Below are 22,637 nucleotides of genomic sequence, written 5' to 3'. Positions count from 1 at the left end.
GTGCAAAAATTGCGTCGCGTCTTCCTAGTCAAGCTGTCAAAACGTGGAAAAATTTACTGGTCAACCGTCCAGTGACTCCCATAGTTTTTAAAAATTTATGGGACATTTTAAAATTTTATTGGTCAATGTCCTGTGTCCTGTGCTTATTTCCGGACCTGCTTAAACATACATGACATAACCAAAAAGTATGACTCTCAATTATGTCAGTTAATTGAGGTTTATATCTAAGTTAAATATGATTTCCTCCAATCAAACTTCTTATTAGTCTAAACTGGGTGATGCAAAATGAAAATGCATAAACATCAAAGTAACCTAGTTTGTTGTTGAGAGGAACCATAGCATCAAGACCATAGGAAATGTCCTACCTTCTATAATAATATTATATATTATTTACGCCTTATAAATTCTAACATGTTACCTGCATTGAAAACCCCATATTGATTGCTTTGTTGCGTGTCAAAAAGATATAACTATTTACAATACACTCGCCGTCCACTCTATATTCATATATTCAATTATAAACTCAATTAACTCAAACCAGCCTCAAAAGGCTTTCTCAGTACAATATTTTTCCACAGTAAATATTTTTTTAATTATCTTTACTATCATGAGTTACATAACAGCAATAAGTATAACAACCAAATACGCTAAAGGGAGGTTGAACTGGAAATCATATCTTTCCTAATTATAAGACCAATCTGCACAGTGAAACATGCAAGAAATAAAACCGAACAATTTTAAAATTACAAATAGTTTGTAATTTCATTGATAATTTTACTTAAGTACCTCCGACCAATCGCGTAACACCCTGCCTTTTTATTAACAAAATTCTCCTCACACGTTCCGTGACGAAAGAAATTTATCGCGAGACTTGATATAATTGGCGCGCGATGTGACAATCGTTTCCAGAGAAATGGAGCGTGCCACGAGAATTTTGTTTGGTCGGAGGTACTTATTTAAAATTATCCATGAAATTTCAAACTTATTGTAATTTTAAAATCATTCGGTTTTATTTCTTACATGTTTCACTATGCAGATTGGTCTTATAATTAGTAGAATCGATAAAAAATCACTTGATTGTCCATTTCACCCTCCCTTTATTAATTTGTGTGTTCCGACTAAAATATGACTTCCTTCGACAATTCTACAGGGCCGGTAGGCCCTTGTAGATATGACTTGATACCGTTTTGTAACGTTAAAGTAATATTCACCCGCTTTTGCTAATTTCGTATGGAGATTAACATGGGTTTTTCGTGATTTTTCCCCACCGATAACTTAAAAACTACAGCGAAGATACTTTTCGGAATTATCTTAAATTAACAATTAAGTATTCAGGGTGTGCTATCAGCCAGTTTGATCAAAACAATTAAGTCTAAGTATGTTAATTTTAGTTAATTACAAAAGTACGGCTTTGACCATCGTGATTGGACATAATGATTAGCTAGATCTCTTGGAAAACTCAGTGTTATTACGTATCTGTAGTGTGGGGGTTATCACGTCCGCTTCACACGCGGAAGGTCCCAGGTTCGAGCCCTGGTAGATACATGTATTGACCATCGTGATTGGACATAAGAATTAGCTAGATCTCTTGGAAAACTCAGTGCTACAGCGTATCTATGGTGCAGTGGTTATCACGTCCGCTTCACACGCGGAAGGTTCCAGGTTCAAGCACCGGTAGATACATGTTTTGACCATCGTGATTGGGCGCTTGAATTAGCTAGATCTCTTGGAAAACTCAGTATTACCACGTATCTATGGTGTAGTGGTTATCACGTCCGCTTCACACACGGAAAGTACCAAATTCGAGCCCAGGTAGATACATGTTTTAACCATCGTGATTGGACATAATAAATAGTTAGATCTCTTGGAAAACTTAGACTTACCACGTGTGTGTGGTGTAGTGGTTATAATAAATATTTAACAATTATTTCACTTCACTTGGTTTAATAATGTGACATAGGTAGCATACTTTTTCCCTACTTTTAAAACCATTAAACTAAGTAATATTAGAAGTTCAACAGATTGTCAAAAAAAAAAAGATGTTAAAAGCCACTGTAAATGGTGCTTAAATGCCTAATATTTCCTTAATACTTCCAAATAATATTAGTAAATGGCGTGAATTGATCATAGAAATGGGGTTAAAGTACACCCTAAATGATGTTTTTTTTGGCACTGGAAAAAACGGCATATATGGTGTTTGAATGCACAGTGGCGCCGCTAGAAACTTTTGCGGGGTAAGCGGTATTTTGTGAATGGGCCCCCTACCCAGCCGTGATCCATGCGTGGTGAAAACGGTGGTAAATCTAAGGTACACCGCGGTGCGTGGGCGCTGCTTTCTCGCGCACAGTTGACGTAAGGGAAGAGAGAGATAAAGCGAGGAGGTCAATCCCCCATGCGTAAATGATGTGCGTCCTAAAACTAAACGTAACAAAAATAGTTTTTACTACCCCCCTATTTTTCGGCGGATTTTATAAAGCGCGTTTCTATCTCCCTCTTTCTCTGTAGTATTGTTGTATTTACTATTTCGAAATAAGAAGTAACAGTAGAGAGTTTAAGTTGTAATACGTGTAATCTTCTAAAGTGCATTGGAGAAATGCACTGTAGTAGCCTACAAGTAGTGTAGCATAAACTCTCTAATTATAATCCTCGAGTCAGCGCCGTCTCGTTGATGATCCTTATCAGTACACTAAAAAGTAACACAATAGAGCTGGTCGAAGTGAAAAGTGCTCGGTCGGTGCAGGAGGTTTCTATCAAGTGAAAGTATTTTCGCCTCTCACTTCTAGGCCCGGTAGGACTAAAGGTCCCCATCCCCAAAGCGCATTCTTTACTAACCTATTATGATAGCGTCGGTCTACAAAAGTCGGCCAAGCCTGTAATAGCCACCGCGGTATTCCACCTGCGACTCCAGGACTAAATTTTGAATATTTTCAGTAAAATCGTATTTTTGTAAATGAGGCCCTTCCTCCAAAATTAGGCCCCATTCAAACTTTGAAGTAAGCAGTCGCTTACCGCGATTACCTCTGGCGGCGCCACTGGTAACGAGGCAGTTCTTATCCTACACGTGACGATCGACATAATGTCCAAATAAACTTTAATTAAAACAATACCCGAGTGTGTCTTCATTCACAAACACAACATGGTGTCAGAAGTGGGGTCTCCAGAATTATCCATGCCTCAGTAAACATAGGCCGTCTCAGATCAACTTTATCATCCAGCATGGCCAACTCGCCGCCACTGAATCAGTCTGCCATTTTTCACATTACGCCACCACCGCCGTTGAACTTTTCAAGTCCTCATGATTGGCCGAAATGGATCCAACGCTTCGAGCGCATCCGCACTGCGTCAGGCCTTCACTCCAAACCAGAAGTCGAGCAAGTTAACACGTTGGTCTACCTGATGGGGGACGCCGCTGACGATATTTTTACCTCGTTTGCATTAATAGGTGCAGAGCAGAAGGTATATCAAACTGTTGTCTCCAAATTTGAAAGTCACTTCATTGTCCGACGATATGTCATATATGAGCGCACAAGATTTAACTTACGGTTCCAAGAAGAAGGTGAATCTGTAGAGGAATTCATCACGGCCTGCCGTCTTCAGGCCGACAGATGCGAATACGGAACGTTACGGGATGACTTACTTCGCGACAAGATAATCATGGGGATCCAAGATAAGGCACAATCGGAAAAACTACAATTTGAAGATGCCACGACACTTACATTAGAGAAAACCATGACCATCGTCCGGCAAGCAGAAGAAATACGAAGGCAGCGTAAAACACTCCACAGACCTGCCGTGGACGCAACAGCAGAATTAAACAAAGTATCGGCATATCGAAGACCATAATCAGCAAGCCAGTCAAATTTTACTTCGACCGACCAAGGGGCCAGATACGGCCACAGACACACTAGAATTCCATGCCGATATTGTGGACACGTTGAACAGCACGGAAGAGAAAAATGTCCAGCGTCTAGTGTTTCCTGTCGCAAATGCGGCAAGATGGGTCACTTCGCCAGAGTTTGCCTATCCGCCGGCCACAATAGAGAAATCACCACCGAACCAACTCGACAGTACGAACCGTCGGAATCCCAGACACTGGTTGGATCCGTGACGACCAGACCTCACCAATATATCGATGATGCATTCCTGGGTGAAGTCTCGACGACAGTACTAGGCGAGAAATGGATGGAATGCGTATCAGTCAATGGAGCGCTCATTAAATTCAAGATAGACACGGGGGCAGACGTCTGCGCGATCCCAGAAAGAATGTATAATGATCTGCTACTCGGCCAAAAGTTGCTCAAGCCAGATAGACAGCTTTTTGGGCCTGGACGGACCCAATTGAATTGCATCGAAATGATACGGGCCGCCTTTGCGTGGAAAAACGTCATACACCACGACCACCTCTACATTGTCAAGGGACTGCAAGTTCCGTTGTTGAGTCTTCAGGCCAGCCAAGGTCTCCGCTTAATTCAACGAACGGATTACGCTGAAGTCGCAACAGTAGATAGCCTCCAACCTCTGATAGAGTTTCCCATGCTTTTCCAAGGACTAGGATGCATTCCGCAAGTCTATCGGATCAAACTCATGAAGGAGGCCGTACCACATGCTATATCCACGCCACGACGCATACCGATTCCGTTGATGAAGAAGGTGAAGCACGAACTGGACAAGATGTTACAGCAAGGCGTAATTCAAAATGTCGAAGAACCTACTGATTGGTGTTCACCAATGGTCGTCGTCCTAAAGCCTGACGACAATGTCCGCATCTGCGTCAATTTAACGAAACTAAACAATTACATTGAACGGGAAAGATACCAAATTCCGGCAGTAGACCACACTTTGGGAAGATTGGCTGATGCCATAGTATTTAGCAAACTGGATTGCAACTCGGGTTACTGGCAAGTGCCTCTTCATGCGGATTCCCAGAAACTTACAACGTTCATCACACCGTTTGGGAGGTTCTGTTTCACTTGTCTCCCCTTCGGGCTAAGTTCTGCGTCAGAACACTACCAGCGAAGAATTAATGAATACATCGAAGGAATTGAAAAAGCTCTCAGCCACCAAGACGATATACTAGTGCACGGGAAGACTGTAGAGGAGGATGATGAAAATTTGAGAAGGGTTCTCCAACGGTTAAGCGAAAATAAAGTCACGCTGAATGTAAAGAAATGCCAGTTTCGGGTCCCAGAAGTCACATTCCTAGGCCACGTCATCAATGCGTCGGTCATCAAGCCTGACGAAGAGAAGATCCGGGCCATAGTCGACATGTCAACTCCGACAAACGTTTCGGAAGTTCGCCGACTCTTAGGAATGGTAAACTACGTTGGAAAATTCGTTCCCAACATGGCTCACCATCTACAGCCGTTGAACAGTTTGCTTAGCAAGAAGAATGGATGGACATGGGACCTGTCCAAGAGAAAGCCGTAGATTATCTGAAATCAACGCTGACGAGTAAACCTGTATTAGGCTTATACGATCCAAATATACCAACTACTGTGTCGGCCGACGCCTCAGCTTAAGGGATCGGCGCTGTTCTTCTTCAGACACCCAAGACGATTGCATACGCCTCGGCTAACTTGTCATCGACGGAGCAACGATACGCTCAAATTGAAAAAGAAGCACTAGCGCTCGCATGGGCGTGCAACCGATTCCGCGACTACATCCTGGGCATCACCATCGTATTATAGACAGATCATCAGCCACTGTGCGCCATCCTGCAGACAAAACAGTTAGATGACCTATCACCAAGACTACAGCGGCGTCGCTTGAGGCTGATGCGTTACTCATACACAGTTCGACACATACCAGGGAAGCTATTGATCGAAGCAGAAACTCTTTCAAGAAGTCCGTTGCATGACACAACAGAAGTCGAACTCCAACAAGAAATAGAGGCTCACGTTCACCTCCTCATGAAAAGCATACCTGCATCAGATCCCAGACTTGCTGTGATCCTGTAAGACCAACAAACCGACGCAGCATGCATATCCCTCAAACAGTATTGCGCGACCGGATGGCCAGAAAAAAACGCGTCATGGCCTCTGTGCGGAGTTTTATGCGTTCCGCAACGACATTTCAATCCAAGATGGCATTCAAATGAAAGGAAGTCGACTCATTATACCACCAATACGACGCCAGGAAATACTGACTAGACTTCATGAAGACCACTTGGGAATAGTCAAATGCCGCGCAAGAGCCAAGGTGTCCGTATGGTGGCCAGGTCTGTCACGAGACCTCGAACAGAAGATACAACGATGTGAAACATGCATAAAACCAGCGACAAATCGACACCAGCCCATGATGCCATCGGAAATCCCTGATAGACCGTGGCAAGTTGTGGCCTTAGATCTTTTCCACAACGACGGACTGTGGTACCTGTTAGTCGTTGACTACTTTTCTCGATTCCCAGAGGTATCGCAGATCAAGGATCAGACTACCGGAACAATCATTAAAATGCTAAAGATAATCTTCGCCAGATTTGGGATTCCCGAGGTTATCCGAAGTGATAATGAACCCCAGTTCAATTTTACAAAGACCCGAGAGTTCGCCAATTTTGCAAAGACGTACAGTTTCCAGAGCATTACCAGCAGTCCCCGATACCCACAAAGCAACGGCTTCATCGAGATTTCGGTCAAAACAATCAAGCCAGGTTGAAGAAATATGACGACATACATCTGGGACTCTTGGCCTACAGGTCGACGCCACTGAGTAACGGCTTCAGCCCTGCAGAACTCCTGATGAACAGACGCCTCCGAACGACCATTCGCACAAACCCAACCTTACTCAAGTAAGCAGTTCCTTCAAGGACCATGATACGACAACGACATGAAGCCGAACAGGAAATACAAAAGCGCAATTACGACCGTCGTCATGGAGTGAGGAGACTACCAGATATCAACATAAAAGACAGAGTCTGGATCATTGACTTAAGGAGATAAGATGTAGTCAAAGAAAAAGCCAGAGAGCCTCGTTCTTATGTCATTGAAACCTCTAAAGGAGACATCCGCAGAAACCGGCTCCATCTTGTAAAAATGCCGAACACAATGCTTCAGACATCAGAGAACATAACTTTTGACAATTCGCCATCGATATCCTCACCACCAACACCAACCATCCCGGCAGTTCCGGACATAGAACTGAACAACCCGACTGATGCGAACACGGCACCAACAGCAACAACCAGCTCCAGCGTTCCGAATCATGACATAATAGGCCAGGAACTAACCAGCCTGACAGATGCGAACAAGGCACTAACAGCAACGATCAGCTCCAGCGTTCCGAATCATGACATAATCAGCCAGCAAATAGAGTCGCCGAGCACTTCGAAGAGTCACATCAGTTCAGACTGCGAGACAAGTATGGAAGTACGAGTCCCAACTGTCAATCATGGAAGAGACTCAAAAACGCGAGATCCAAACGCAGCCGTAACAGACAAAAGATCACTAATAAGAACTAGATCCGGAAGAAACATAAAACCGCAGTTTAGGATGAACTTATGAAAACGAACGTAGAAGGGAGAGAATGAAGGATGTTGTAAAAACATATCACACCCTGTATATTATTAATATTAGAACTAGTGTAACACCCTGTATATATTCTATTGTTTTTTATACTACAAAGATAATGTATGTCACATGATATTTAGTCTACTGATATGAGTATAAAAGACCCATCGTTAATATAAAACGAGGCAGTTCTTATCCTACACGTGACGATCGACATTATGTCCAAATAAACTTTAATTAAAACTATACCCGAGTGTGTCTTCATTCCCAAACACAACAATACAAGACTAGCCTTTTCTGAGCATGAGATACATGTGGTTAAAATGAAACAACTCGTTGTCAGAAGTGTGGTTCGAACTCACGTCCTGATACGTGGATCATAGCTTAAAACTGACGCCTTAGACCACTCGGCCATCCTAACACAATCGTTTTCCTTGAAAATGAAGCAATAGTACAACCCCGAAATAGCTCTCAGAGTTCTACGCTCCATAAACCCACTCCTTAGTTGCCATACTAGAGAACCCTATCCTGAGTATGAGATATAAGTTATTAAAATGTAACAGTTCGTTGTCAAAAGTTGGGTTCGAACCCACGTCCTCATACGAGTATCAGAGATTAAATCTGACGCCTAAGCCCACTCGGCCATCCTGACACGCTATTAAACGTTTTCCTTGAAAATGAAGCTATAGTACAACCCCGAAATACCTCTCAGAGTTCTATGCTCCGTAAAGCCACTCCCTAGTTGCCATACTAGAGAAGCCTTTCCTGAGTATGAGATATATGTTATTAAAATGTAACAGTTCGTTGTCGGAAGTGGGCTTCGAAATCACGCCCTCATACGAGGATCAGAGCTTAAATCTGACGCATTAGACCACTAGGCCATCCTGACACGCTTTTAAACGCTTTCCTTGAAAGGAAGCTATAGTACAACCCCGAAATACCTCTAAGAGTTCTATGCTCATACTAGGATCAGAGGTTAAATCTGACGCCTTAGACCGCTCGGCCATCCTCACACGCTTTTATACGTTTTCCTTGAAAATGAAGCTATAGTAAAACCCCGAAATACCTCTCGGAATTCTATGCTCCATAAAGCTACTCACTTTTTGCCGTACTAGAGAAGCCTTTCCTGAGCATGAGATACATGTTATTAAAATACAAGTTGGGAAAACCAAAATATTACCTCTCCGAGTCAAGAGGTCTACTACTACAAAGTTATTTACCTAGATATGGAATTATTTCTCTTTTTTGAAGTAAACATTTACGAAATATTGAAGCAGTATTCCAAGCATAGCGAATATAAAGTTAAGCAGACGACATTTTGCATAAAATAAGGATAAATCTTGGACACATGGAAATCAGTTAATGGCAAAAAGAACAGGAAATGAAGTCTACGCTTCAGCTGTTTACCCTATATTCTGATAGCTACATTCACAACTGGTTAGCAGTGTAAACACTATCGTCTCGTCTCACCTCAACAATATTATATAAAAAAGACTTGGTTTGCCCAAGCCTTAAAAACAAAAGGATAAGAGTTTTTCCAGTTGTCTGAAGCGCGGATATTTTTTCTATTGAATTTTAAAGACAATCCGTATTTTACTACTCTTTAGAATTTAATTCAATCACCTGATTTTACTGCTAATGGACTAGTTTCCTAAAAATTAATTGGAATAAAAAAATTACTTATCTCAGATTTTTCAACAACAATTCCATTTTCCTGAAACATTTTATCATGAATTTTCTTTTCTTTTCAATGGAGAACGTACTTTAATTTTCAAATAATATTCTCATTAATTATGTATTATATGCGGTCTTTTCGAATACAAAAGGGGGCTGTTATCACCTTTCTTATATTTGATAAAGAGGTTCGTTTCTTCTTTAAGCACAGTCACAATTATTGAACTGTGTATATCAGTACTTGTGAGGAAGATTTTAGAAGTGTTGGTTGAGTTTACACGATATCCCTCAAAATAATAAATGCATGATTAAATGTTTCAGGAAAATGGAATTGTTGTTGAAAAATCTGAGATAAGTAATTATTTTATTTCAATTAATTTTTAGGAAACTAGTCCATTAGCAGTAAAATCAGGTGATTGAATTAAATTCTAAAGAGTAGTAAAATACGGATTGTCTTTAAAATTCAATAGAAAAAATATCCGCGCTTCAGACAACTGGAAAAACTCTTATCCTTTTGTTTTTAAGGCTTGGGCAAACCAAGTCTTTTTTATATAATATCTGTTCCTTCAGCCTTAATTTGTATTAATCTATTATAAAAATAATACTATGCTTGTCAAACGTCATTAATTCGATGTTCCAGTTGGCTCACTCCAAGTGCCTCTCATTATTTTATGGGAAAGATTAAAATTTTAAATCATTTGGCAGGGAAGTGGTAAATTAATTAACCATTGGTAGAAGTGTGGTAAATTAATTCACCATAGATAGGCGGGTGGTAACTTATTTCACACAAAAAGGCGGTTGGTGACTCAATTAAGTTTAGTTCACCTTTTTGTATAGGTTTAAAAAAACGTTATTTCTAAACCACGCGCCAGCACGCGCCTATTTCATTGAAAGTTTGTTATTTAAGAATTTTCCCTTTTATATACTAAGATTCTTCATCAAAAATAGACAACGCGGTTTCCAAGACTCGAACCTGCAATGTTTTGCCTCGAATGCAAACGCGTTATCCATTACGCCACAAGCCCGTATTTCGTGACAAAAAAATTATCCAAACATTGTATTTATAGGATTATATCATTTATGTTGAATAAAACATCTGTAAAAATAAACACCGAGCTTGCCAGGACTCGAACCTGCAATCTTCTGCTCCATACGCAGACGCGTTATCCTATGCGCCACAAACCCGACGAAGGCTGAATAAAATGCTATGCAAACAGTGTAATATATGTAACGGTTTTACCATGATTTTTAAATTAATTAAAATAAAATACTTAGAATTAATTGTTCTTAATCAAACTTCAGAAGTTCAACATTCAATAGTTGCTTGATAATTCAAAAGTGTTCCGAACCTTAACTTCGAAGTAGTTTCTGAGTTATTCGATGGAGTGGACCACCAAAAATCCCATGCTTTTTCTATGGGACGCTAAGCCTAAAATCTGTGAATTATTTCTTTAACATTACGGGAGGGTGTGGGTTCTTATCTAGAAGGGCCTACCGGCCCTCTAGAATTCTTAGTTTGCCAACATGAGTGTTAACGTTAAATAATACCAAAGCTAAATTGTAGCTAGACGCACTGATAGTCAATGCGCACCATTAAGAGAATAAAAACTCTGTAGCTTAGCCCTACTAATCTAATTGCCACCATGATCTTTTCTTCTATTATAAAATCTTAACCTGATTATTTAAGAGTGTATTTAACTTTCGGCTCACTCTGAACCGTTGATGTCTCTTCATTTCAGACACGAAAATCAAAACCCAAAGTTTACTTCACCTCAGGCCTCAATTATTTGCTCTATATTTCACTAAGCTTATTGCAAGTAATACTAGATATACCCGCCGGAGTCTAGATCTTAGCTTTCTTCATGAAATTTTTGAACCAAGGATTATTCTATATACAGATGTAGTATAGCTTAAGTAATATATAAACAGCCATTTCAAATAATAATATTAAAAAAAATCTTTGGAATATCAAAATGAAACAAAGCTTTAAAGCTACAAAAGCACTAAATTCATCATAATTATGAAAAATATTTCAACATATTCACTTTATATTAAGGATAAAGGGAATATTATGGTTCTGTAGGATTTCTTTACACATCAAAACAAAACTAACTTCTAACGCAGCGCACTGCGGCACTAGTGTAATAACGGACGGACACACACAGACAATAACATAGACTGCTTTTTAACTCTTTCCGTATTAATTTTGAATTGAGAAACAAGATTATCTTAAATATTAAAATAAATATAATTAATATTTAATATTTTCTTCGTTAGTTATTCGCCTTATTGAACGTTACATCGTTTTAAAAAAGAACAATTAAACATTCTTGAGAGACTTGACTAATATTGGCGTTTGAAATGAAGCATACGCCGGTTGCTTCGCCTTACTAATATAGGTAGTATATAAGGGTTTCGAATCGCAGCTTTGGATAAGAACAGCGCAATTGCGTGAACCTTTGGTGGAAGCCCCACCTTAGGGAGGCCGGACGTTTCTCGTAACCCTGGCCGATCGCCGCGTATGTCTTAACCTTAAGGATGATGATGGAGTAGAAGCCAGGTGTGCAGACTGGTGTCCATGTGGAATGGACAAAAACAATGACCAGAAGATGGTGGTGTGTAGAAACCAGTGTGTACAGGCTGGTTTCCATGTGGGATGGACAAAGACTAGAAGATGGTGGGGATTAGAAGCCAGTGTTTACAGACTGGTGTTCCATGTGTGATGAACAAAGACCAGAAGATGGTGGTGTGTAGAAGCCAGTGTGTACAGACTGGTGTCCATATGGGATGGACAAAGAGCAGATGAAGGTGGATTATAGACGTCAGTAAGATGGACAAATGGCCTGAGGATAGTGGTGTTGTTAGATAGGCAATGGATATTAGCCATTGTAAGTGGAATACAATTTTCCATATTTCCGGGAACTGTAAATGCTGTCCGGAATTTGGGAAAACGTTTGCTCCGATTTGAAAACTGCGAACGCGGTCCTTTGGGGTGTAAGTCAATAACAACAGACAGACACACAGACACACACACACAGACTGACACGTCGAAATTAGAACCTCTCCGTGACATACGTCACTCGGAGAGGTAAAAACCAATCGTTGTCAGAAGTGGGCTCGAACGCACGTCCTCATACAAAGATCCGAGCTTAAATCTGACGCCTTAGACCGCTCGGCCATCCTGACACGTTTTTAACCGTTTTCCTTGAAAATGAAGCTATAGTAAAACCAGAAGTAATATAATAAACCTCCCTACGGGAGGGAAGTATACAAGACGCCATAGGCATAACGTTAAAACTCGCGAGACATCCTCGAACCGCCAAATACCATATTCAGACACTATTGCTCATGGACAAGGTACGGTAGTCCTTCGGTATGGTCGTTGGAAAAGGAAAGAGGAAAAAGCGCTTCTAACTAGTGCAGTCTGCTTAGCCGTCTGTCGTAAGAAACCGATGATTCCTGATTTTACTAATAAATATTCACATACGGTTATTTCGAAACGAAAATCTAGTTTGTTGTGTAGCCAAGAAGATGAAAATGATGAATACAAGAATAAAATGTCGAGATAGATAATAACACCATTTGAAAATCTATCTATGTATAGTGTAAGTCATAAACCTTGGCAAGGTAAGGGTTTAATTCAAATTTTATGCAAAGACCTATGAAAATCAAATAATCTAGTCATGAAAATCAAATAATCTAGTCACTGCCTGTCTATTAATGATTGATTATCATCAAAATCTAAATACTACACGAATTATTTCATTGGAAAAGTTTAAAATTACAATGAGTTTGTGAAATTGACAAACTTAAGCAGCCGACGCAATCGCGAGATCAGAGAATGTATTCCTACGCTCTACGCGGCCCAGCCCTATTTTTTAAACTTTGTTTACGGCCGTATAAGTGCGCGAGGACATTCGCGGTACGAGGAGGTATCGGGAAAAAATCGCCTTTGTACACTTTCCTCCCGTAGGGAGGTTTCTTATATTACTTTTGGTAAAACCCCGAAATACCTCTCGGAATTCTATGCTCCACAAAGGCACTCACTTGTTGCCAGACTACAGTAGCCTTTTCTAAGCATGAGATACATGTTATTAAAATGAAACAATTCGTTGTCAGAACTGTGGTTCGAACCCACGTCCTCATACGTGGGTCAGAGCTTAAATCTGACGCCTTAGACCACTCGGCCATCCTAACACGCTCTAAAATGTTTTCCTTGAAAATGAAGCTATAGGACAATCCCGAAATACCTCACAGAGTTCTTTGCTCCATAAACCCATTCCTTAGTTGTCATACTAGAGAAGCCTATCCTGAGTATGAGATATATGTTATTAAAATGTAACAATTCGTTGTCAGAAGTGGGGTTCGAACCCACGCCCTCATACGAGGATCAGAGCTTAAATCTGACGCCTTAGACCGCTCGGCCATCCTGACACGCTTTTAAATGTTTTCCTTGAAAGTGAAGCTATATATAGTACAACCCCGAAATAACTTTCAGAGTTCTACGCTCCATAAAGCCACTCCCTAGTTGCCACACAGAGAATCCTTTCCTGAGTATGAGATATTTGTTATTAAGATGAAACAATCCGTTGTCAGAAGTGGGGTTCGAAATCACGCCCTCATATGAGGATCATGCTTAAATCTAACGACTCAGACCGCTCGGCCATCCTGACACTCTTTTAAACGTTTTCCTTGAAAATGAAGCTATAGTACAACCCCGAAAGATCTCTCAGAGTTCTATGCTACATAAAGCCACTCCCTGGTTGCCATACTAGAGAAGCCTTTCTTGAGTATGAGATATATATTATTAAAATATAACAGTTCGTTGTCGGAAGTTGGGTTCGTACCCACGTCCTCATACGTGGATCAGAGCTTAAATATGACGCCATAGACCACTCGGCCATCCTGACACGCTCTAAATTGTTTTCCTTGAAAATGAAGCTATAGTACAACCCCGAAATAACTCTCAGAGTTCTATGCTCCATAAAGCCACTCCCTAGTTGCCACACAGAAAACCCTTTCCTGAGTTTGAGATATATGTTATTAAAATGAAACAATTCGTTGAAAGAAGAGGAGTTAGAACTCACGCCTTCACACGAGGATCAGAGCTTAAATCTGACGAGTCAGACCGCTCGGCCATCCTGACACTCTTTAAATTTTTTTCCTTGAAAAAGAAGCTATAATAAAACCCAGAAATACATCTCGGAATTCTATGCTCCATAAAGCCACTCACTTGTTGCCATACTGGAGTAGCCTTTTCTGAGCATGAGATACATGTCATTAAAATGGAACCACTCGTTGTCAGAAGTGTGGTTCGAACCCACGTCCTCATACGTGGATCATAGCTTAAAACTGACGCCTTATACCACTCGGCCATCCTAACACAATCCAAAACGTTTTCCTTGAAAATGAAGCAATTGTACAACCCCGAAATTTTGAATATCTGTACTGTACTTCAGGCAATTAATTTTTTACACTCATCTTTTACACTTTCCCGTCTTTGTTAACAAGGACATTTTTTATTAATAATGTTTGGCTTCATCTCTTTTAATTTTGCCTTTCATTATTTTTTATCTGATTAGCTCTGATTAAAATCTATTAGATGCTCACTGAGAACAAGTGCTTTGCCCCTTATTTTATAGCATTGATGCCTAAGCGAACACCAAATGCTCATATATAAAAACAACAAGTTGGGAAAGCCAAAATATTACCTCTCCGAGTGGAGATGACTATCACTACCCCTTAAACAACCTAAATATATGCATCTATCGCTTTTTTTAATTCTTTGCAAGTGCAGGAATTCAATTTTAAAATAGTCAATTGTTCAAGCCTTTTCAATATCTCTCAATTGCTGGGGAAACTCTACTCTCTTGCTATACCTCAACCGTATTCTTAGTCTACCAGTATGATTTGTAACATTTGTCCATATCAAAGCTGAATCATACATCGCCACACAAAAAGCAAATGTCCCCAAAACATGGAAGCCACAACCCAATCACACATAAGCTAGGCTCGTACTAGTTCATCGCTTTCGATGATTTCACTAATATTAGCATTAACATTTTGTACACTATTGGGTTCCTTATTAATAGATATGCCTACGCCTACACTACTTTCAATAGAACATTTATTTAATGCATTATCTTTCGTACGATCATGGCCAACTGGCCTCGTGGTAGGACCAACATTTTGCGTGCTAGAACCTGTTCCAGAAACAGCCTTTTTTCCGCGGCTAACGCTCTTCTCCTTTCATTTTCTCGTTTCCTAAATTCAGGATCTGACCTTTTTGCCCTCATTCTTTCCCTTGTCTTTCGTTTTCTGATTTCCTCTTTACTTAAATTATTATCTTCCTCCATTTACTTATTAATCAGTTAAATACTCACAAAGGTTAGCAAAATCAATCTCCTTAAATACTCACACAGGTTGGCAAAATCAATCTCCTTCAGTAATACGTAAGGCTTAATTATATTATTTGCCGAACAAAATTAATCGAGCAAATTTAACACTTAACTTTTTCCTTCGAAATTCTATCAAAGAATGAATCAACTATTTAAAAAAAGGTTTTTTTCGCGAATAGGGCGCTATCATACCAACAGCAATTCCGTCATATTTAAAAAATATACATTGCCAACACTTTTTTCAAATAAAGAATGATAAAAGTGCGTAAAAAAAGGTCTTTCACAAATAGGCCTAGGGGGCGTATAAACTAAACAGCAACAACGCTCTACAGCTACACTAATCTTACACAAACAAGGAGTACTATAAACCCGCTACTGGAAGCGGTATTTTTATTCAAACGTAAAACAATTTCGCTTAAGCTTAACATCTCTAGACATCGGTAAAAATGTCTCTATCACTCCTAGACATTTTAACTCAAATTCATCTGATTATGTTTTAACAAGGTTAAATCTAACTGGGAGTAAGATGAAAGGAGTAGAAGCTTATCTGTCTAAGGAAATATGAAATTTTATCTTAACAGTTCGTTAAATCATAAGTTTATAACGAAAAAACGCGGAAGGGGAAAACGAGCAGACAACTGCGATTTTTGGGGGTAGAAGGTTAAGAGCGCCATCTGTCGTCCGTGCCAAAGTTGAACTTCCACTCGAAACGCAATGAGAAAGTGGATAAAATAATGCCATCAGCTATTTAACTGCGTCGATATATTTAACGACTTGACCCATGACATGCCCATAACACTGGCTTCTATGAATCCTATTTATTCTTGGATGCTAGGAAACTTGGTAGACGTAACAGTCTGTACCAAGTACCCAAGCATCCTTCAATAAACGCCTGGCAACATTGTGGTACGCATGGTACAACTAAAAAATAGGATGTGTATCTATCTTTCCAGTCACTCCAAGTCGTTAAGCCCTCATTACAGAGGATTTGAAACACTATCGTAATTCCAAGTGTCTCGAATCTCTAAGTTCCTGTCCATTATGAACAGTGCTGAGAGAATGATACATCAGAAAGAGCCATTCAAATCGAATTGCCGAAAATATTATCCATATTTTCATTTCATATAACAGAGAGAGGGGAGCTTCCCATTTTGGTTGTTGTTCTCAAAAATATATCGCAATGCACGGGCCTAGATAGATACAGGGGGCAATGTAGGAAATATAACGCAATGCACGGGCCTAAAAAGATATAAGAGACAATGTACGAAATATAACGCAAAGCACGGGCCTTGATAGATATAGGAGGCAATGATTTAACGACTTCGGTACTTGGGTTTATCTTTAATATTTAAATAAATATAATTATTTTTAATTATTTTAATCGCCAGTAAATAACTTTAAAAATAGTTAAATCGTTTAAAATAAAGTTGTTCCTATTATCTTTCGAAACTTTGCTAATATTGACGTTTAAAGTGAAGGGTACCCCTCTTGCCCGCTTTTTTCAAATTTTGGGGTATATATACGTTTCGATTCCATTACAATAATAGATAAAAACGCATTCGCGTGAACCTTTGGTGGAAGCCCTGCCATTGGGAGGCTAGACGTTTCTCGTAACCCTAGCCGATCGCCGCGTATATCTTAAAACCAAATAATAGATAAAAACGCATTTGCGTGAACCGATGGTGGAAGCCCTGCCATTGGGAGGCTAGACGTTTCTCGTAACCCTAGCCGATCGCCGCGTATATCTTGAAACCAAACGATGACGGAGGAAAAGAAGCCAGAATGTACTGACTGGCGTCCATGTGGAATGGACAAAAAAGACCTGAAGATGGTGGTGCATTGAAGCTGGTGTCAATGTGGAATTGACGAAGAACAGAAGATGGTGGTGCATAGAAGCTGGTGGCAATGTGGAATTGACGAAGAACAGAAGTTGGTGGTGCTTGGAAGCAAGCACGTACAGACTAGTGTCCATGTGGGATGGACAAAGACTAGCAGATTGTGGTCCTTAGAAGCCAGTTAGTAAAGACTGGTGTTGGTAGATGAATGACCAAATTTCCGTGAACCGCGAACGCGTTCCGGAAATCGGGTATTTGTTTGCTCCGATTTGTAAACTGCGAACGCGGTCACGTGGGGTCTGACAGACAGACAGACACACACACACACACACACAGACACATAGACAGACAGACAGACACGGCCGGTGTAATACCTCTCCGTGACATACGTCACTCGGAGAGGTAAAAAGTACACTTCATTGAAGCTTGCTCGAGCCGTGTAATATAATACAAGTTGGGAAACCAAAATAAACCTCTCCGAGTCGAGACGAATTTACTTTCCAAACACAGGTCCACCATGGACGAACTAATACTGAAGGACGGATGGCAGATGGAGAAAGTTGAAAAATACTTGTTGATTCGCCTTCTAGCGGCAGATAGTAGCAAACCGGATAGTGGGGGAATCAACGTTCTAACGAGGGAAGCAGCTAACGTCTTATTTTGTCTAGATGGCGCTTGCGTTTTCCGGGATTTGACTCCGCATTTTCATAACCCCCTCCATTTTGGAGCTGTAAGCTTTAGATTGGTTGTTTTGTCGCTTAGTAATGGGGGCAGTAATGGGCTGCCATTGGTTTTTCAGTATTACTTCGTCCATGGGTCCACCAGCCAATGAGAAACCCGGAAATACGTAGCTCAAATTGGCGGGATATTGCGAAGACCATTTGTTAAGGATTAATCGTTTAACATTTCCCTGTGTATTCTCATAAGTCTAATGAGGACCTAATATCTATCACTTAAGTGTGTATTTAACTTTCGGCTCACTCTGAACCGTTAACACCTCTTGTACGAGGACACGAAACAAGTTCAATTCTAGTTTAATTCTAGGGTATCTTGTTTCATAGGCTCAATCGCTTCAACACTTACAGAGAGACGAAGTATTGAAATCCTTAATATGTAATGAAATCAAAAGTTGCGTTTACACTATATATAAAAGTAGTAAAGCTGAATTAAAAAGTAAACACCAAATTTGAAATGTTAATATCAAAAGATGTTCTTGGAATATTGAGATGAAACAGAGCTTTATAGCTACACAACTACTAAAAGAATCGTAATGCCGAAAATTATTTGAAATATTTCCATTTAATATTCTGCAAAAAGGAAATGTTATCGTTTTGTAAGAGATCTTATCATCCTACTCGCTTTATATTAACTTTGAAATGCGTGTAGTGTTTCGATTCAGATGCAATCTTCATTACTCGTTCTATATAAACTCTCACTTGTGTCACTTCAAAGAAATAAGTTTATCTTAAATAATTAATTAAATATAAATGATATTAATTATTTTAATAGCCCCTTCCAAAAAGTTTGACTGCCTTGTGCATCTTGTTGTTTAAGTTCTTCGCGCATGCGCACTTGGAGCTAAAAACCGTCATATCTAGGTTGTGAACTAGGCTATGCGGGGAAACTACTTCCTGTTTGTAGGAAGAACTGAACTGACTCAGACTAAGAACATTTTTTCGAAACTTTTTGGAAGGGGCTATTGCCAGTAAATAACTTTAAAAATAGTTAAATCGTTTAAAATAAAGTTGTTCCTATTATCTTTCGAAACTTTCCTAATATTGACGTTTAAAGTGAAGGGTACCCCTCTTGCCCGCTTTCTTCAAATTTTGGGGTATATATACGATTCGTTTCCATTATAATCTATATCTATATAAATCAAAGTCCTGACTGACTGACTGACTGACAGACTGACTGATAATCAACGCCCAGCCCAAACCGCTTGCCCTAGAAGGCTGAAAATTTGCAGGAACGTTACTCATAAGTAGTAGGCGCGTACTAAGAAAGATTTTTTCAATCCGCCGCCATCTTAAAAAATGGCGCCCAGAAATGTAAAAAATATTCTATATGCAATTACGCGCGTTTCAACCGATTTCACAAATATTTAGTACACTGGTTTGCTTTAACCTTAAGACGGGCTGAATGGTCTTTCGGGTTTGAGTTTTCGCCATCTTTTAAAATGGCGCCCAGAAATGTAAGAAAATATTCTCTATGCAATAAAGTCCGCGCGTTTCAACCGATTTCACAAATATTTAGTACAATGGTTTCCTTTAACCTATAGACGGGCTGAATGGTATTTTGGGTTCGATTTGTTGCCATCTTTTTAAATGGCGGCCAAAAACTTAAAAACCCTTCTTTCTGGAATAATGTAAGCGTGAAAATAATAAAAAATATCCCGACGGGCTGACAGACTGAGCCGAGTGCCTTCGCTCCTAGGGTGCTACAAAAATATTAGTCATCAGTAAAATCTACACATTCTTTATATCATTTTAGATGGAAGTTCTTATTAAACGCGAGCGACGCCGCGGGTAACGGCTAGTAATAGATAAAAACGCATTCGCGTGAACCGATGGTGGAAGCACTGCCATTGGGAGGCTAGACATTTCTCGTAACCCTAGCCGATCGCCGCGTATATCTTAAAACCAAACGATAACGATGGAGAAGAAGCCGGAGTTGACAAAGACCTGAAGATGGTGGTGCATAGAAGCTGGTGTCAATGTGGGATTGACGAAGAACAGAAGACGGTGGTGCTTACGAGCCAGCAACTACAGGCTAGTGTCCATGTGGGATGGACAAAGACTAGCAGACAGTGGCGCCGCTAGAAACTTTTGCGGGGTAAGCGGTATTTTGTGAATGGGCCCCCTACCCAGCCGTGATCCATGCGTGGTGAAAACGGTGGTAAATCTAAGGTACACCGCGGTGCCTGGGCGCTGCTTTCTCGCGCACAGTTGACGTAAGGGAAGAGAGAGATAAAGCGAGGAGGTCAATCCCCCATGCGTAAATGATGTGCGTCCTAAAACTAAACGTAACAAAAATAGTTTTTACTACCCCCCTATTTTTCGGCGGATTTTATAAAGCGCGTTTCTATCTCCCTCTTTCTCTGTAGTATTGTTGTATTTACTATTTCGAAATAAGAAGTAACAGTAGAGAGTTTAAGTTGTAATACGTGTAATCTTCTAAAGTGCATTGGAGAAATGCACTGTAGTAGCCTACAAGTAGTGTAGCATAAACTCTCTAATTATAATCCTCGAGTCAGCGCCGTCCCGTTGATGATCCTTATCAGTACACTAAAAAGTAACACAATAGAGCTGGTCGAAGTGAAAAGTGCTCGGTCGGTGCAGGAGGTTTCTATCAAGTGAAAGTATTTTCGCCTCTCACTTCTAGGCCCGGTAGGACTAAAGGTCCCCATCCCCAAAGCGCATTCTTTACTAACCTATTATGATAGCGTCGGTCTACAAAAGTCGGCCAAGCCTGTAATAGCCACCGCGGTATTCCACCTGCGACTCCAGGACTAAATTTTGAATATTTTCAGTAAAATCGTATTTTTGTAAATGAGGCCCTTCCTCCAAAATTAGGCCCCATTCAAACTTTGAAGTAAGCAGTCGCTTACCGCGATTACCTCTGGCGGCGCCACTGCTAGCAGATTGTGGTCCGTAGAAGCCAGTTAGTAAAGACTGGTGTTGGTAGATGAATGGCCAAATTTCCGTGAACCGCGAACGTGTTCCGGAAATCGGGTATTTGTTTGCTCCGATTTGTAAACTGCGAACGCGGTCACGAGGGGTCTGACAGACAGACACACAGACAGACAGACAGGCAGACAAGGCCGGTGTAATACCTCTCCGTGACATACGTCACTCGGAGAGGTAAAAACACCCTTTCAAAATGAGATAAATGCTAATAATGAAATGAGATGAGCGCTAATAATAAAATGATGTAAGATTGAAGAAATAGTTATGAGTTCAAAACTAAGGCTTCATGAGTGTTTAAATGAGATGAGTGAAAAATATCAGATGACATTGCAGGGGCTTAAAATGAGATGATATACAAAACTCGGGATAAACTCACCGAGAGATATATCTACTAGAAAAAAAAACTGAAAGGAGAGGAGGAGAGGAGAGCCAAACTAAGGCTCTGATTTGAGGGCTGGAATTGACCACACCTCACAAGGCGTCGCTTCACGAGATTTTATGACGTTTCACCATCGTCACTTCATGACAAGCTCATTTAATTTGTCTTAAAAACGAGGACTACTGTACCGTCATTGGTTTAGTGGTGTCTGCTAAATCGAACCTCTTACTTGCGTATCGAGTGGGCTACCTTACCCTGTGAGAATTCATCCAATCCCTTTAGGGGTAAGTAGTTTCATTTAGCAGACGCCACTAAACCAAAGGTGGTGCAGTATTCCTCGTTTTAAAGACAAAAAAGCCATTATTTTAAAGTATAATTTTATGAGTTGCAATCGGACCTAGATATTGCATCATTTCTGTCATTTGAAGGGGTGACTCCCATAATCCCCCTGGACATAATCCCCCCAAAAATTTCCCCCCGTCCAAATGCGCATAAGACAAAATCCCCCCATTTGCAGACAAAATCCCCCCAAACTGGAGACAAAATCCCCCGCTTACGGAACGAAATCCCCACCTTGGAGACGAACCCTTCAGGGGTCATTCCTATTTTAGAGGTCGTTTTCCACAGTGGAATTTTTTTTAGTAGGATAGTAGTAAAAATAGTAGTATTCCCCCTACGAGGAAAAGCGGAACCAATGATGGAGAAAATAGTATGAATTGCCGACTAGCCATAAATTTTCGCCTTTTCCAAAATATTGCTCACTAACCATAAATTTCCGCCTTTTCCAAAATATCGCTCACTAACCATAAATTTCCGCCTTTTCCAAAATATCGCTGACTAACCATAAATTTCCGCCTTTTCCAAAATATCGCTGACTAACTATAAATTTCCGCCTTTCCCAAAATATCGCTGACTAATTATAAATTTCCGCCTTTTCCAAAATATCGCTGACTAACCCTAAATTTCAGCCTTTTCCAAAATATCGCTGACTAACCATAAATTTCCCCCTTTTCCAAAATACTGCTGATAACCATAAATTTCCGCCTTTTCCAAAATATTGCCGACTAACCATAAATTTTCGCCTTTTCCAAAATATAGCTGACTAACCATAAATTTCCGCCTTTTCCAAAATATCGCTGACTAACCCTAAATTTCAGCCTTTT

General features: G+C 40.2%; 2 non-coding genes across 2 annotated transcripts; one reads left to right on the top strand and one right to left on the bottom strand.

Moving 5' to 3' along the window:
• Positions 1 to 1,472: 1,472 nt before the first annotated feature.
• On the top strand, positions 1,473 to 1,545 carry TRNAV-CAC (transfer RNA valine (anticodon CAC)). Its single transcript has one exon. It is a non-coding gene; the product is annotated as a tRNA-Val (tRNA).
• Positions 1,546 to 13,526: 11,981 nt separating this feature from the next.
• Positions 13,527 to 13,610, bottom strand: TRNAL-UAA (transfer RNA leucine (anticodon UAA)). The gene has a single exon. It is a non-coding gene; the product is annotated as a tRNA-Leu (tRNA).
• Between the last annotated feature and the right edge of the window lie 9,027 nt (positions 13,611 to 22,637).

Source organism: Phalangium opilio, unplaced genomic scaffold (genome assembly GCF_054372755.1).
Source record: "Phalangium opilio isolate 3A_F unplaced genomic scaffold, DU_Popi_V2 ptg000013l_1, whole genome shotgun sequence".
In the NCBI taxonomy this organism is placed as follows: domain Eukaryota; kingdom Metazoa; phylum Arthropoda; class Arachnida; order Opiliones; family Phalangiidae; genus Phalangium; species Phalangium opilio.
This window is presented reverse-complemented; position numbering and strand designations above follow the sequence as displayed.